The following is a 7,918-nucleotide window of genomic DNA, read 5'->3' on the forward strand; positions in this document are numbered from 1 at the left end:
TTTATTTGTCTTTTAATTTTGGTTTATTGATTTTTCACTTTTAATATAAAATTAAGTGTTGTTTATAATTTTATAATTAGCTAATTAGTTTAATTTCACATTTTGGATAATTTTGAATTGTTAATTTGTAGGATTTTAATTAAAAGAAAAAAGAAAAATTAGAAAATAAAAGAAAGAATTGGAGAAGAAAGGTTTATCTTGTGAAATTGGGCCAAAATTAATGCTGAGCCCAAAGCTTATACCTAAATCTGTCCAAACCCAATAATCCACTCAAAGCCCAATACCCTTTGCCTTTTAAATCAGCGCATTTATCATCAGAGCAAGACCTTGGAAAACAGCGCATTTGTCCATGGCCCTTCTTCATCTCCTTCATTTCTAAAAGCCACAGAAAACACCCGGCCATCCCCTCCTCCTTCTATCACTCATCTCCCTCATTTGAAATTTCCATAAATACACATGAAATAGAAAGAGGAAAGAGGTTCGAAATTAAAAGAAGAAATAAAAAAAAATCAGATCTGAAAGCTTTAAAGCTCAAAAGCTTTTCCTGGGTTGGTGCTATTCGAAGTCCGAATCGCTGATTTCTGCTGAAGCCGAGCTCCAATTTGTAGATCTCGTTTTGATTTCATTTGCAATCTAAGCGGTTTTTTGTAGATTGTTGGTTGTACACCTTTCATGGAGGTTCTACTCCCTTTAATCTAAAAGATAGACGCACTCAGAGGTCACTCTTATTCCTCTCTTTGTTGTGGTTCTGTGTTTTGCTTAACTGATGCTTAATGCTTAAAAAATGTATCTATTTGGTAGTCCATTTCCTAAATTCCTAAAGTTGAATCTTCCTTTTACAGTTTATTCCGTACTAGCTTGAGTTAGATCATTGATGACGGAGGATAACTAATAAACTGGCTACAATTATGTGATGGAACAATTTAATATTCCGAACATATGGCAAATTCATATCTAATTCTGTTAACTATGTTTTGAGATTTGTTAAATCCCCTAGCTAGACACGAAGTGATATTTTGACCCATTTTGTTACTTTTTCTTCCTCTATTCTTCTTTGTTTGATTTATACGTGATCTTTGGAGATGCTCTCCAATCTGGATTTAATTGTAGCTGTATCAATAATTTTGTATGTGATGGTATGTTTTCTTTTGGTTTGAAACTCCAGCGTCTTTGGATTTGAGGTTTTGAATTGATGTGCATATTTGTTTAGGAAATGCTTTAAATATTCATGATCCATTGTCTCCCTTTCTTGTTTGATAGTTAAAAACTTGAAATGCAAAAATACAGAATGGTGGGTATTTGACAATTACTTTGTAGTAGAAAAGCTGCTTACAATTTGTCAATAATGGGACGTGAATCTTTTATATATACGTATGTGTATGTTCGGATAGCAGAGGTGCTGATTTTTCTGTTTTAAGCATTAAATGCAGTTCTTCGGTCCTCGTGGTTCATATTCCCATGTAACCGAACTGTGCTGCATTTCAAAAACAGTTGTTTGTTCATATCATGTTGATCTCAGATATAGAAAATGCTTAACTCGTGAATCTTCGTAGTTGGCGATTAATAACTATCGTGGCCATGAGTACGATTCCCGTGACGTAGTTGTGGTACTAAATTTTGAATTAGCTTTAAACATGAGTACCCATAGATATTAAACTTAGTTGAATTGTTTTGAGGTGTGCCATATTAAGTAAGATTAGTTATGGCCCTCGAGAGTTTAGTTGAATACCCTTTAAAATGGAAAATTGAAGTGCGCCGTGCCAAATAAAAATCAATTGCATGGTTCTCGTTTTAATTAATTTTTGTTTAAATCCTTAGAATTCGAGGTGTGCCATTTAGCGAATTTTCATGGCCCTCGCAAAGTTGCAAACACGTTAGTCACTTTAGGCGCGTTCTTTAATAATCTTAACTTCCTAAATTCGGGTGCGCATTTCATGCGACCCAAATCCAAATCCTAAAACGTTGAATAAAATGTGTCGAGGATCCGAGTGCATTTCATGTGATGTGGTCCGAAAACATGTTTTAAACGACGCTCAATTTCTTAATTTTTTTAATTAAAAGCGGTAAATAATTCTAAAATTGCACTATAGGACGACATGTATAAAAATCAGATTTTAGCCATTTATGATGATTTAAGCGACCGTGCTAGAACCACGGGATCCGGGGGGTGCCTAACACCTTCCCTCGGGTCAACAGAATTCCTTATTCAGAATTTCTGGTTCGCAGACTCCAATTGGGAAGTCGAAATTTTCCTCGATCTGGGATTCAAGTTAAACCGGTGACTTGGGACACCAAAAGCCGATCCTATCCCAAGTGGCGACTCTAAACAAATAAATAATCCCATTTCGAATAATGTCACTTCAAATGGAAAAACTCCCTTATACATTTATCCTTTGGGGTAGGTGTGTAAAAAAGGAGGTGTGACAATAAGATCAAAAGGTTTTATAGCTTTAGCAACGGCAAGTTCTGGTGTTGCAGCTTCAATTCTACCTGGAGGACGAACTGCTCATTCGCGTTTCAAAATTCCTATAGGCATTGATGAGAATTTTACATGTAATATTAATAAACAAATTGCATTAGCAACTCTAATTCAAGATTCAAAGTTAATTGTCTGGGATGAAGTCTCAATGGCAAAAAAAGAAAATGATTGAAGCTTTTAATACTCTTTTAAAAGATCTCATGAATACGAATATACTCTTTGGTGAAAAAGTTGTAGTTTTTGGAGGGGACTTCCGGCAAACACTTCCCGTTGTTCGTAATGGGAAAATTCTGATATTTGGAATGATCTTGAAAAGTTGTGTTTATCAGAAAACATGCGTGCAAAAGAAAATCCTGCTTTTTGTGAGTATTTAATTAGAATTGGAAACGGACAAGAAGAAACTAATAACTCCAACAATGTTCAAACTCCACGTAATTTTATCATCCCTTTTACCACTGAAACACAATCATTAAATCAATTATTCAATGTTACTTATCCTGATCTACATACATTCTTTTCTAATCCATCATATATGACTTCGCGTGTTATCTTAACTACAAAAATAATTTTGTTGATGAAATAAATGACATGCTTATACATTAACTTTCCAGCAATGCTAAAATATATACTGCAATTGATGAAACTACAGTACTGACTAATTTCTAAGTAGCATCCCTGAGAATGGCTATGTACTTGCCCCTAAATTATTCCACACAACAGATCCTCTTTGAAGCCCATTAGGTTGTCAAAGCAACGTTACCTCATTTTACGGGTAGAGATGAGACGACATCAGAGAAGAACAAAATGGAGAAAGAAGCACAACAGAAAACCAAGAAAATGACATGAATGGACCTATGGAAAAAGGAACGGAACGAAAAAAATTACTCAGTACTTTTAGGCATATTGTCAAACATGCACCAAATCTTCCTTTTCGTTACTACTATTTTTGCTTTTAATGGTAAATTCAGTTTGTTTGTGTAGAAGAGCATAAATAGTTGTTCAAGATGGAATCGTAGCTATCCAATATTTCATCTTTGCGATGTACTAATCTATTAGCTTCTTATCTTTTGCTTTGTTTGGTGATACATGTGTAACATATATATTTTCTCTTCCTCCCCGTTTTTATTCAATATAAAAGAGGAGTACAAAATGCAGAAGAGTTGGCATCCCAAACTCTCTGTTCCTATAGAGGCGGAACATGCTCCAACCAATACATATGTAGGTCATCAAATTGTTTCACAAAAGGGAGATAGGGAGTGAGAGATCTTCCTTATGCTACAAAAAAGAAAATCAAAGAACATCAAAATTATATAGTCTAAGCAGGTGTCGATCCATGTTAACCTTCCCTTGGGAGATGTTGAAAGATTGTATACAGGTGATGGCGCTACAATATAAACCACAATTAGATAAATTGTCTGCCACTTTGTTACTTTCTCAGTGTGATTCACCTTTGTCTCATCAAATAGCTCTATCTTGCTTCTTTTGTCTTTCACTTTATTTTGTAATCTCCAGGGTATACTAGATGTATTTGTTAACCACTGGGAGCCGCTTTCTGTTTCCAGTTTCTATTTATCAATATCATGAATGATCAATGCACCATTCAGTTCCAGCTTCCTGCAGTATTGTTAGTCACTGTGCCCAGGGGCGTTGCATAAGCGGGATGCACAAGATGTTATTGAAAGGTTAGGTGAAGCAATATATTTTGCTGTTACAGGGGAGTCTAGAGATCAAGGATTAAAAACTCAAAATAGCGACTAAGGATTCAAATTTCGAGTTTTGTCTAGAGATCAAGTATTAAAAACTCAAAATAGTGGAGTGTTTCTTACTTCTGACACCTCCTGTGTTGCATCTAGTGTTGATAGAAGTGCAAGGCAAGCAGACTTGCCATACTATGGGAAGTTATAAGATATTATTGAGCTTAATTATTATCAATTCACGGTTGTGCTCTTCAAATGCCAGTGGGCAGACACTACTCGGGATAGAGGGTTCAAAAGAGATGCTTGGAATTTTAATTGTGTCAACTTTTACTAGATTGATTCATATTGGTGATCGTGAGGATGATGATCCTTACATTGAAGCATCACAAGAAAATATGGTTTACTATGTTGATGATGAAACGGATAAAGAATGGAGTGTGGCAGTATATACAAAGCCGAGAGATTTATTTGATATAGGAGAGGTTGATGAAAATGAAATATATGAGAATCAACCATACCAGCAACAATAACTTGAACAATTTTTTGATGATGCTTATGAGAATATCCAAATTGCAATAGATGAGCATATGTCTAAATAGGCATGTCAATTTTCATGTATCCTTGTATGTTTATTTTTTTTCTTCTATATATATGTACTTTATTTTGTATTTTGTTTTTTTTATTTCTATTACTTACTAATTTTTTTTGTTGATTGCAGATATGCCGAAGACCAAACGTTTCCAGAACTTACAAAAGTCAGTTCAATCAGCATCTTCTTCACCATCCATGGGGCAGACAACTCCTTGCAATCAGCCGACTCCTTCTTTTCAGGCGACATCGCTACCAACTCGTTCATTCCAACCTACAAGACAGCAAACCGCTTCATTTCAGGCCACAATACTGCCAACTCCTTCATTTCAGGCCACAGGACAGACAATTCCTTGCATTCAGCCGACTCCTTCTTTTTAGGCGATATTACTACTAACTCCTTCATTTCAACGCACAAGACAGCAAATNAAGACTCGAGCGCATCTTTGCAGCCTCGAGGCTTTGAGGTGATTTTCCAAATGCCTCGATACGGGAAATTGGACCCTCCGATTTTGCCGTATACACTACTGCAACTTCCAGAATTCCATTCCGACCCCTATATCAAAATGTCACCTATCAACCGGAAAATGCCAAAATTCCAATTTCGCAATTCAAGCCTAAATCTACTCCGGACCTCCAAAATACATTCCGATCACGCTCCTAAGTTCCAAATCACCTAACGGAGCTAACCAAATATAAAAATTTCAATCCGAGATCATTTATTAACAAGTCAAAACTTGGTTAACCTTTCAAATTTTAAGCTTCAAACTGAGAACTGTTCTTCCAAATCCGTTCCAATTACCCTGAAAACCAAAACCGACGATTTACATAAGTCATAATACATCACACGGGGCTATTCATGCCCGAGAACTGGCGAGGAAAGTGCAAAAGCTCAAAACGGCCGGTCGGGTTGTTACAAAGGCAAAAGCCAGGCCACAGGACAGACAATTCCTTGCATTCAGCCGACTCCTTCTTTTTAGGCGATATTACTACTAACTCCTTCATTTCAACGCACAAGACAGCAAATCGCTTCATTTCAGGCCACAACACTGCCAACTCCTTCATTTCAGGCCACAGGACAGACAACTCCTTGCATTCAGCCGACTCCTTCTTTTCAGGCGACATTGCTACTAACTCCTTCATTTCAACGCACAAGACAGCAAACCGCTTCATTTCAGGCCACAACATTGCCAACTCCTTCATTTCAGGCCACGGGATAGACAACTCCTTCATTTCAGGCCATGGGATAGACAACTCCTTCATTTCAGGCCATGGGATAGACAACTCCTTCATTTCAACCTCTAATTAATCCCACACCAGCACAAGCAACATCCAATAAGTGTGCTAAACCTGAGTCTTCACATCATTGGACTGTCGATGGAATAGGTAATCATTATCCTTTCGTCGCTGTATAGGACTTTAGAGTCTAATTGTGGCTCTTGGCATATCTGTTGAATTTTGTCTGATATTTCTGGTGATTTCTACTTCCATTAAGTAACAAGATTTTCGTTTTCCCATGGGGTGTGAGTGGATCTATTTGCACTTGTCGGTAGACAATCTAGGCAGCCTGTGATCAAGATGATCTCTGGTGCAGCCCCTTTTTAGTTGAATAAAATGAAGTTTTTTATATGCTCATAGTTGATCAATGTTCCTTACAAAGAAGACGATTTGTTGTAAGCTTTTTTGGTCATTGATAAGTGACATCAGTTTTTAATACGTACCTAATAAAATTGGCAGAATTCTATTCTATTTCATTTATTAATGTTAAGTGGTAGTCGATTTTCAAACTGCAAACTCTGTTGCAGTTTCAAAAACGCTACTCAGCAGTTGAGTTTGTTAGTATGAATGATTGATCTGCTAGATTTCAGAAATCTTTGGTTTCATTAATGTGACTGATCTGCTGCACTTCTAGTTTCCATGTTAGTGCCCGATTATTTGTCAACCAATTTAGAAACAACTGGCTTCCTAGTAGATTAAACTTTTGTAATAAAGTAGAATCTGTAAACATCAGGGGAACTGTAGAATTAGAAAAAGAATAAGTTTAAGAACAAACTTTTGGAAATTAGACAATAATGAGTACCAGCATTTCATGTTTATGGGCTCTCTTTCTTGGTTATGGGATTGTTGTTGTAGGTGATACTCTTGTTGTTACAAGAAAACTTAGTGCTGACAAGATGGTAATATCTATGGGGAATATATTATTCCTGCCGAATCTCAGCAGTCCAATAAATGGCCTGAAACTGGTTTCATGTCACAAAATGCATAGATGAGTTATCTAGGACTCTCCCTCGGTAGGTTTTGCGCAGGTAGAGACCCTGAAACATCACCTGTAAATTAAATGCCCTCTAAACCTTTCATCATTACGGTTCAATCCAGTACTGAGAAAGTTCAATAGCTTTCTAGTTCCAAATATGCTAGCTAAACTAGTGAGCTTTGGAATGCAATTTTATGTTGCTAATTCATGACAGAAGTTTCTTAGCGTGTAATGTGTTCAATAGATTATAAATTTTCAGTTCTTGGATTATTATCACTTGACATCTCTTAATGAAACTGCCGCTGCTGTTGTTGTGTTATCTGAAGTTGATTTTGTTATGAGGATGATGTTTTTCTACTGATAGGAGATTCTGATTCCAAATGGGCTTGAGCTCTACTTGAAAGTGAATCAGTACTCTCTTCTTCTCTTGATTTTGAGTTTTCCTATATGTAAATGTAAGGATAAAGCCAAGAAAAAAATATTTAAGTGCTTTGCAAAATCATCACTACTGATTGCAAAAATATTTAAGTACTCTCTTCTTACCTTCACTTTTTTGCTTTTATTTTTATTTATTAAAGTTCACATGGAGATACCAAAAGGTTCAAATTGAAGACTAGAGAAGCATTAAGTTTACCTCAGGGAGAACGTGTTGTGGTGGAGTTTGATTGCTTGGATCGGATTGGCGAAGCACAAGGCCTTCTTGCAGGCGTATGTGGCCTTTTAGCAACTGACTGTACCATATTTCCAATTGGCTTTGATAAATGGCCGGATATGCCTAAGTCATACTTTAACGACAGCTTTAATAACATTATAAAGGTATAAGTTCTATATCTTTATAACTATATCTCTATTTTGTCTTTTGTTTTTATATTTGTATATAAAAGATAAACTAACCAAAAT

At 36.2% G+C, this 7,918-nt stretch overlaps 1 long non-coding RNA gene across 1 annotated transcript; it reads left to right on the top strand.

The window, feature by feature from the left end:
* Positions 1–307: 307 nt before the first annotated feature.
* LOC109208600 lies at positions 308–5,183 on the top strand. The gene is made up of 3 exons (XR_002065220.1): positions 308–718; positions 3,200–4,161; positions 4,895–5,183. It is a non-coding gene; the product is annotated as an uncharacterized LOC109208600 (long non-coding RNA).
* The last annotated feature ends 2,735 nt before the right edge of the window (positions 5,184–7,918 follow it).

This window comes from Nicotiana attenuata, unplaced genomic scaffold, assembly GCF_001879085.1.
Source record: "Nicotiana attenuata strain UT unplaced genomic scaffold, NIATTr2, whole genome shotgun sequence".
In the NCBI taxonomy this organism is placed as follows: domain Eukaryota; kingdom Viridiplantae; phylum Streptophyta; class Magnoliopsida; order Solanales; family Solanaceae; genus Nicotiana; species Nicotiana attenuata.